This window comes from Parasteatoda tepidariorum, chromosome 6 (genome assembly GCF_982258835.1).
Source record: "Parasteatoda tepidariorum strain Cologne lab strain chromosome 6, Ptep-v5.0, whole genome shotgun sequence".
NCBI lineage: Eukaryota > Metazoa > Arthropoda > Arachnida > Araneae > Theridiidae > Parasteatoda > Parasteatoda tepidariorum.
In genome coordinates this window covers 52758420-52769513 of record NC_141760.1, presented here as the reverse complement: position 1 = coordinate 52769513, position 11094 = coordinate 52758420, and positions in this window count along the sequence as shown.

Here is an 11094-nt window from a genome sequence, read left to right as displayed (position 1 = left end):
AAAAAATCATTTAAAACAGTGTTTCCTAACCTTTTTATCACCGCGGACCTGTCAACGTTTGACAATTTTACCGCGGCCCGCTGGGGGGGGGGACGTTGATTGTTTATATTTTAGATTATTTTGATTTATTAATTTTAATTTAATTTTATTTAAACATGCCTTCAAAATAAAATACAGTTACACCAAAAAAATAAATATAAAGTGATTTAACATTTTAACTAACTCGAACGTTAAATCAATGAGAACCCTGAGCTTGTTTCTTTGCATTGAGACTGTTCCATCTGAGGGTAATCGTTTTAAAACGTTATAAAATTTATGTCACTGCCTTCGGGAGCCCCCTTTTTTTAAATAAATAAAATTTTAATGGAACACAGATATTTTTAATTTTTGGTATAAACCTAGGAATTTAAATTCAGTTTCAATGAAATGGGCGGCCCTGTACTGGTCCGCGGACCGGGGGTTGGGGAACACCGATTTAGAATACAGGTGTGAATTAAGTTCCTCAAAAAAGTCGTCACCCAAAAGTAATGAAGTAGCGACTACCTTTCAAAAATAGTTACTATTTTTTAAAAAGAGTAGTTGTAGTTGAAGCTGCAAAAGTAATGTAGTTTTTCAGACCACTGCTTAAATATCTCAAAAACTAAAAATTTAAACTTAGCAGATTTTTTTTAACTCTTAACGTTCATTGATCCTTGAATTATGAATTTCTTTTTAACGTTTCTATGGAGAAAATAAGAAATGTTTTGAAAACATATTTTTTTTTATATTTAATTTAATTAGGTTGAGAACTTTCGTATCATGTTTTAGATAACATTAAAACCTTTAATCTTACCCCTTTTTTTTACAATTGTAATGCTACATTTTATCATTCCTCCATTCATATAATAATCTGCATCATTCGATTCTAGATTAAATGTGTTTAACTTATAGTGTCATAACGATAAATTCATTGACACAAAAGTAGTATTATTAAACATACATGTACACACACGACGAATGTTTTTTTCTTCTACTGATACAATTATTCAGACTATCTCGAATGAAAAAGGAACTACATCTCGATATTTTTTTAAAATTTTATTTTATTCATTGATTATTTTTTTTCAATTACATTTTATTTATATGCTGTTTTTCACGTTTAAATGTTCTACTTTTAAAAACGCTTCTACGTTTAAAAGTTACATCATGCGATTTTTTACATTTAAATATTACATAATGAGTCTTTTTTTTATTTTTTTTATTTATCTATATTTAAGTCTTCTACATTTTAAAGTCGAAGGCACAAAATGTAAAAGTAAGCTTATAAGTTTCGTGAAAACTGAACCAAAATGCTTAATCTGTTTTATAATTTTTAGTTCATTTCTTAATGACGATGTGGCAATTTTATGACAAAATCTGTTGTTCTAATATCTAGATCGCTATTTAAATTTTAATAACTTGAACAAGAAATTTCGAAGGTAATTTTAAATTAAACGAAAAAGTATTATTTACGTAACTAAATAGAACATACTTTTAATTAAAAGAAACTTTATGTTTATTTGTAATCATCAAATTACAATGAAATAAAATCTCTTTTACAAGTATAACAATTTGGTTCAAAATTGAATACCCCTGCATTATGAGGCCTACCGAAGTAGCTATCTAAGAGTTAAGGTTAAATTTTTGATTTGCATTTTCTTGATATATTTTGTACTTAACAAAATTTTGATGATAAGGTATTTATTATTTGACAGCACAATAACTTTTAAAAAGTTGGAAAATAAAAGGTTGGCTTTGTTACATTAGGAGAAATTGCGATTAACAGTTTTCAGAAACTTTATTGATTTTTTTATCAAAATTTTAAAGTAATAAAGTTATGCGATTTGTGGTTTTGAATGAGGTATAAAAAATACACATTTGTCAGGCAATAGATTTAAAAAAAAAATCATTTGCTATTATTTAAACTGATGAAAGCTGATTCGGATTTTGAAAAATTACTGTTAATGTTAATAGCTTAGAAACAAAGATATCTATCAAAAATATAAAAACTGTTTGATTGCAGAATTGTATTGTTATAATATTTTCAGAAAAAGGAAGAATATAGAATTTAAAATACCGAATGCTTTATGTCTCAAAATCTGATTGGGTGACGGCCTTGTATTTTACATGAACCGAAAGATAATAATAAAATAAATAATGGGAAAATTAATTGATCAGATTAACTATAGTAAATTAATCAGATTATATTAATTAATAAATTAGAGTAAATAATGGGAAATGGGAAAATTATATAAAGAGATTTAAAATAATTCCCATTTTCACTCTCCCCCTCTCCCCTTTGGTCGAGATGAAAAAGGACTCTTAAATTATTTCGAAGTATGGTTAAAGAATAAACGATTCTGATCATAATGTTAGAATAAAATTTAAACTATATTTATAAAGAAAAAAAACACAAAATTTAAGTTCTCAGTGCATTTACAAAAACGTTTTATTTCGAAAATGGTCCTCCTTCTCATTTTTTTTTCCAATTAATTTGCGGTCAAGTAATGCACCATTTTCGAATTCCAAAGTTTCTTATCGAATCGAGAAACTGATAATTCACTCAAAGCTGGTCTGAGGTTTTGCCCTATCTCATAAAAGGTCAACGTCTTTGAGGCGATTTTCTTCTCTTGGAAGATACGAGACTTGAAGAAAACTCTACTTAAAAATATATGTTTTGAGAAACAGAAATTCATATCACTTTCAAGAGAAGCGGACTTTTTCATGCATATAATACGATTTTTAGTGGCACATTTAATGGAATTGCAAACAATAGCTTTATGTAAATATATTTGTGAGGCTATTGGCTTCCAATATTATACAAATTGTGCCATTTATCTGTTAGGAATGAGTTGGAATAAACTACCAAATTTTAAACAGTTTAAAAAGTTAAATCGTTTTAAAACGATTTTTCTTTCAAAAACTTAATTTAATAATTTTTTAACCATATTCAAACATAATATTTTAAAGTAAGAAAAAGAACACAAATTTTAAGCAAACAATTTAAGAAATCGTTTTCTAATTTCCATATACACAGGTTATAGCATGCCAGTCTATTTTATAGGTTCCCAACCTTTTCCGAATCATTTTAAGAATGAGTTTTTGAGCGAACCAGAATGTAAAAAACAGTATAAGCATAACTAAGCACATCTTTTGTAAGTAAAATAACTAACTAAAAAAGATAAAATAAATAGAAAGAGTTTGTCTACAAAATATACCATTTCGAAACATTTTATTCAAAGTTGAAAAATGGCAATTTAAACTCATGCAATTTATTTAAGTTATAAGCAACCTAGACATTACTACAGTAGGCTAGACATTTTTCTTCTTTTTGCTTTTAATTGTTTAAATAACGTGATACCAAATAGGGGATTTCAAAAATGAAACAATTCATTTATTGAAATTGAGCAAAAATAGTTTTGTTACTATCTTTTGTATAATATTAGTCTAATTCACTCTTCAGATAAAAATTTAAAAAATAAACAAAGCAAAAATAAAATCATGCTAATTGAGAAAAACGTGTCGTTTTTTTAAAATATCGTTATAATAAAAAGTGAACATTCTGTAATAAAGGATCTTTGGCAGATGCATCAATCGTTTCAATAAAAAACTAAATGCTTCAAATATCCAAGAATATTATAAATTGTTAGAATGTATTTTAATGTATTTAAATTTAGAATTTACTATACACAGAATAATATTATGTGAGGGTGATTCTTTTATGAGCTCTGCTCCTGGTTTGCACCGACCTCATTGCTGACGTAAAATATCCTCAGTGGTTGACTGATCATGGGTTAGAATCCCCTTGGCGTCGGACTAACCTTCTGGGGTTTTTGTGATTTTCCTCTCCATGTAACGCAAATATGGGTTAGTTCCATCAAAAAGTCCTCCGTGAAGGCTAGCTTCTTCCAATGCTTTATCGAGGAGTTCTCTTGTCTTTTGTGTTGGGTTCAAAATTACAAGGCTACGGAGTTGAATATTAATAGTCGTAAACTCAGATTTGGGTTGATTGTTCAGCGTTGGTTATAAAATACAAAAAATATTATTACAGCAGCATTTTAAAAAAAAATAATAAATTCGGAAACAAGAAAAAGTCTGTGTTCATATCTGTAAAATTCCTATAGAAACGAAGCCAAACTTAATTAAAGGGCATGGTCGAAAACATAGGGTGAGTTGTATATATCTTTATAAAATCAATTTTGTAGCTAAAAAACTTACTTAATACTCGTAATTTTTAAATTATGTTTTTTTATGTTATAAGTTTTTTTAAAAGTAATAATTATAAAAAATTTACATTGCTTGTAAAGTCAAAATTCTTTCCGAAATAAAGATAATACTTTTATTTCAAAAAATAATAAAAAAAATTCTTTAATTTTTTCTAATTGGAACCTGAAAGCGACACCATCGTGGGTAAATCATTACATTTCCTTAAACCACGATTCAGAATCCAATCAGAATTCAATTTGGATCAACACACACGCGTGTTCAGATTTCAATTAAATATGATCCGAAAATTGATTCAGCTTGGTAATAAACCAAGCCTAATTGCTTAAACGTTAACCCGCCTAATTTGACCACGTGATTATGAGCAACCATGAGATTAAAATCAAACTTAAATTATTTTAAAACACTTATAAATGTTTCTTCTTTAATTTTTATTTATTTCAATTACAAAAGAAAAGTATTTTTAGGAGGATAATTCAAATGAGTACCTTTTGATTTCGGAGAGTATGGATTAGGCAACCTTATCTAAGCAACCCAAAAGTTGGACCATACATGGCTAGGTGCTTGGCCGTAGTTGGGCATAACTTTTATTCTGTCGCAAACGAGGTCTCCTTTCTCAAAGAATTCTTCGCAAAATTTCTGAGGTATCATGCAGAGAAAGACCTCGTTTTTCAAGCAAATTCGCAGGACTCTGTTTGGCATATGATCACGTTGCTTGTATAACGATTTTTCAGCTCAACATAATGTCTCAAAAATAAATCAACCCTCATACTTGCCAGATTTGTTTCCAAGACTAATTAATTTTCTGAAAATAACAAGGCATGAAAATGTCGGAGATACCACGACAACTTTGATATCAAAATTGAAGAGCAATTTCGAAAGAGAACATTGAAAACTTTTCCGGAACTTCAAAGCACAGAAGTTTAATACGGGCCGATATAAAACATATTAAATTGACCTAATATGTACGAAATTTTTGGAGGGGCTATTAGATTTGTCTAGTAATTATAGTCCCATTTTGTAAATACATGACTAAAGTTTCGTGTTTGCAACGAAAAATGTACAATTTAATTATATTCTCAAAATACATACTTACAAACAATGAATCTAAATTGGTATGTAAGCGTTTCTAATATCATTTTAAATTTTAGTGCATAGCGATTTTCAGAACAATTTATTTTAGTGAAAAATTCGCCATCGCAATTCAATAGGTGTTTGTGCATCAACAGATTTTAAGATATTGCACTGGAAATGTAAAGATGCTGAACTAAAGAAAAAACGAGAATGAATCTGCAGTTTTTGATAATCTTTTCAAAGCATCCAAGAGAGCAATTTTTTCTGTTACTTCACTGCGAAGAATAGCACAAAAATTACTAAGTCTGGCAAATGGAGTACCACATCACGAATATAGCTCACTTGTGAACAAATGAAGCAATTAAATTAAATTGTTCTTATTTATTAAGAACCAATACTTAATTTTAATCAAAACTAAATAGCGATTTTTACAAACTAGTTATTTTCATGCTATTTCCAAAAAAAAAAAAAAAAAAAATCTTCAAATAAGAATCCTGATTCTAACCGAAAGTCTTAATTCTAAGATCTAGTCTAAAATAGTTTCTTCCCAGTTTCGTTTTAACTTTTTTTTAAAATGCTTTTTATGTTTTAGAATTAATGTTTTAAATATTTTCGAATGCTCTTTACCAAACCTAGCTTTTACTGTTAAAAATTAATATTATGCTATTTACAGTGTTATAATATTTAAAAATTATTATAATATCTAAATTTAGAGGCAAAACGACTGACATTTTACAAATAAAAATATATTATTACAATATTTAGCTCATAATGTTTCTCAAAAATTTTAAATTTTAATTATTTTATACTATTTTAAAAAGTAAATATAAATATTAAATTTATTTTCGTTTTGATTCATAAGCAAACTAAATACTAACTATAAATTATACATATAGTTTCAGTTACTTTCTTGGAGAAACATAACTCAATTACAAAAAAAAAAAGTTCAATTGATTTATATTAAAATCAGCTACGAATAATATAATTTATTTAAAGAAAAAAGAAATTCTATAAACTCGTTTTCAAAACTTTTTTTTTTCAATGAAAACTTTTATTACTTTGAATCCGATTGTCTAGATAAGAAAACATTTTTTCACCTTTAAAATTTCCTAAAAAAGTTTTGTGATGATCTTGAACCTAAACGTCTGAAATACAAATAACGAACTTCTGCCATTATTTATCTTAAAATAAAAAAGTATTTTTATTTTTATGTAACAACAGAAATTCTTATTCCTCTCACACTTTTAATTGCCATGAAGTACATTGAAACAAATATGTTTTTAACAGTTACCAGAACGTCTCATCGTAAGATTAGATAAATTTCTTTGGCCTAAAGATAAAGGTGTTCGCGTACTCATCTTCAGTCAATATGTTGCGCAACATAATGTTGAATAAATATCGCCTATAAATAGATACACCTATATTGCTGCCTTTAAATTTCAGATAAGAGCACCGAATTGAATAACAAAATTGATCATACAACATAACACTTAACTTTAAGGCATGACCTTGTTTGGGATTCTAAAACTTGCAGTTTGAATCCTTAATCGTTTGGAACACTTTAAGCGTCTATCATCAAGGTGAAATTTCAGATTGATTTGAATTTACTACTTTCGGCTCCTCGTGAGAAGTTGTTAAAAAAATATGATGATACGAGTTATTCTCCACCTTTGCTACAGTAAAATTAAAAATCGTTCTTGATAGGCCTAGCTAATTTATCTTCTGTAGGAATGTCAACAACAAAGTTATGGCGCCATTTGTTATTCTTGTTCCATAAAAATTAGAATAACTTGTTATACAATGAAAATGTTTGTAACGAACTGAGAATGAAACTGCGAAATGGGCAAGACATTTCATTTACCTTTCTGTTGTGACGCGAAATTATTTAAATTGGGATTTTGTTTGATTTTGGCATTGAAGGTCTAAATGAAATATAGTAATAAGATTTGCTTGTAAATGAGTTTTAAGTAACAGATTAAATCAATTTATTGACATTAGTGTGGTAATAAGATTTATTTTGAAAGGGGGAAATTTTTCGGAGGAGCAAAACTGTGACTTAAAAAAAGTAAAATTGCTTTTTGAAAACTGTACAGATAATTAAATGGTGAAAATATTATGACTAAATTATAGACAAAAATTTCAAAATTTCTGCGATCGATTAATTTTTGGTTAAAAAAAATAATAAACTGAGATTATTGATGTTGAAGGGAGAGGCGAAAAATTTCAGAAACAATGTTGAGAAATAAAATTTTTTTTTTTAAATATATTTGTTTATTATATTTTTTTGTTATTATTATTATTGCCAACTCCTTCGTACTTTAGGGCATATTTTTACCATTTTGATCAGGCGTAATTTCACCTATTTCAAAATGTTTTACCTGAGCTATTATAATTACTAAAAACAGTTACTTTCTATTTATTCATCGTGAAATTCTTCTACTAACATTTTATTAAGCTTTAAAATACGATCATAATCACTGGGTGCTAGACCTAGAAAATTTTGTGAAAACCACAGCTAATTCAAACTGTGACTCATTAATATTTGCCATTATTGTGATTTGCCGAAATTAATGAGCCAGAAATGGCAGATTTATGGGCAAGTCGGATGATTTGATATATCTTTTTCTTCAAAAGAAGAATTCTTCAAAAACTAAATTAATTCGTCAAATGAATGACCCATTTCTCACAAAGATTCTTAATACCTAAATGATCTTTCTTTCATATAAATTATTTCTTTCTATTTAGTTTGAACTTCCTCCCCTCGAATATAACTAAAAGCAGTATCTAAAAAAGGTCGAAATTTCTATGATCAAGTAAGTTATGATAAGATGGACTATTTTCTAGCCCAATATTTTGTCTAAATATTGGGTGACAGAAGTCGTGGCGATCGGGATTTGCAGACCAATGTTTGGCCACATTTTAAAAAAGGATTGTGGCAAAAAATATTGGTGACCAAAATATGTATGTTTAGCTATGCTGATATATTACAAATTATCTTCTGAAATGACTCATGTAACATTACAATTAGGTCACTTTTATGCTTAAAACTTAAATCTCAGATAGCGTTAATGCTAATTCTTAAATACGGGGCAAGACTTCCTTAAGCTAAAACAGGTGCGCAAATTCTCCCCCCAAGCGAGTTAATAAAAACGCAGTAAAATGATGAAAAGTATCATTTTATGCATTTAAAAAAATTCCATAGTTGAAGAAATGTTATTTTTATGCTATTATTATGTCACCAAACAATTAGTATAATTATTGGACATTAGATATTATTTTTAAAGCTTTTATCATTTAATTAAAAAATATGAAATGTGAAAATTTTTGTGGTCTTCAAACGAGTCCTTGCTTAGTTATCAATTTTTAAAGTAATAACTTATGACGTTCCTGTTACATTTATATTAAATTCGGGATCAGTTTTGCATTCCGATATGCAAATGGAATTTTTTCTCCGGTTCTTTTACTTTCCAGAATTCTTCTTTCTTCCCTTTTTTTGTGAAAGTGTGACACAATGATATCTATGGAAAATGCCTTTAACTATATGTAATGGCTTTTCCTAGGAATAGTTGCTAGTAGTTGAAAAACGCACAACAAATTTGGGAAACTGGTACTGAGGAATGTAATTCTTCTACCTGATTGGAACAGCGCAAAATGATTCAATTTGTCAACTTGTTAACACAACAGTCCCGAAAAGCATTGGTTTTGGCAGAAAAACTCGGATTTCTTTGAGGATTCTAACAATATTTTCCCTCCTTAAAAAAATTCCATTTTAGTTTAATTAGACCACGGGTAATCAATGCACTTCTTTAATTTGTTCTTTCATGGAAGTTGGTTATTAAAGGTATAATGAATTCGGCTGAAAAAATAACCTCCACAAAAATATAAATGAATAAAATAAAATAAAAAATTTAGGATACCAAAAGCTTTTACCTCCGTCCGCAAGCCATAATGATGCTTTTTCTACTTGTTTTTATGTGATTGTAATATTTTGCATAGAAAATAGAATAAATGTAGCAGGAAAAGCCTCCCCAATAGAATTTTTTTAAAAAAAATACACAAAAAAAGTACTAAGAAATGCTCTCTTAAATAATTAAAAATATCCTTTAAATCTTAAATTATTAACAGTAATAAAACTATAAAAAAGTATCTAAAATATTGAAAAAATGTACCCCTCCCCCACTAAAGACAACTTGCCCCTCTGCATACACCTGTGTGCACTAAAATCAAGTTGTTGGAATCAGTTGTTATGTGTGCCGAATTTTAAATAGTGGTTTTACATACATACAATGTAGATAAAATGATATGCTGCTACATGACATTTTTATTTAAATGGTTGTGCGGTACATCTACTTTTCTACACCCAAAGTTTTCTTTACAAATGTGAATTCGTCACTGCTCAGTGTCATTCTAAGTGACGTCAATCTTTGATAACTCTTCTAAGCTTCCATAAATGTCCACCAAGTTCTGACGTAATTGTAACATACTGCAAATTAGCAAAAGGAAAAGATAACTGTTTGATTTGTGACTTACGATGAAGGCTAACAAATTAGACGTTATTGCGTACGCTTTATGAAACAAAGTATTTTCTACAATAAAATCAAATCTTGCTGTGCTTTTATTTTCTAAACTAAATTTTAAGCATGAAATAGTTATTATTAAATGCGTGCATTTTATTTAAGTCAGTTTATTGCTGAAAAGAAATAACATTTAACGTAGTATGAGTGATTGGAAAACATACTTGAGTGCACGCTGGTAAACTGCAATGTAAAGTGTGCACTCGTGTATACGACATTGCTAATCCTACGGTAGAATATATACAAAATCAATCGACTCTTATATTTTAAAGCCGAGATGACATAATGGGTTAGGAACTGAAATGTCGTAAAGGACGGGGCTCTATCCTCGATGCTGATGGCTTGAAGCCTTCTCAACTTCAGATCAATGGGTAGCAGCTCATTTGGAAAGCAAATGCACTGTGCTGACCACGTTATAAACATCATCATGCTGGTCTGAATACTATTGTTGAGCCTTGACTTCTATGATACTATTGGCAAACAAGTAGCTGTTGTTCGAAAACCATTAAAAGCATTTAGTCAAGTATATTTCAAACTATGCTTCACCGAACTTTTACTTGATTTCATTTATATTTTGTATACTCCATTAGAATAAGTGCTATGTTTAACTAGTACATAACATTTTTACAAATTTTACATTGCTTTTACATATAAATATATGTACAACTCATTCCTGAAGTGTATGACTTCATTTGTTCGCAAAAAAATAGTTAAAATCGACAAATCGATAAAAGTACAACACTCTTTTTTTCTTCAAATGTAGGGGCTAATTTACTGTAATGATATGCAGGGACCTAAATGACTGACAAGCTATTGGTAAATTTAATGCATAATTAAAACAAAAGTAAAAAAATGCTTTTTATGGAATGCAATATCGAGAAAATATTTAATAAATGTGGCTTTCTAGTGGTCAATTTAATAATGCTTCTAATGAGTGACACTATTGATTAGTTAATTAAGAGATAGTGTTTTATTGATAAATTGAGATAATATTAAAAGTTAATGAAAAATTTAATATACATTACTACTAACCTTGACATTTATCATGATATCTATGCATAGTATATATTTAATATGCTTTGCATTTTCATTGAAATTTTATTTTAAATATTTAACTAAAATCTTAGGGACTACAGTGTGAAATGACATTTTCATGCTGAAACTGAGCTGTATTAACCCTAATATTTAGGATTTAATTCATTTA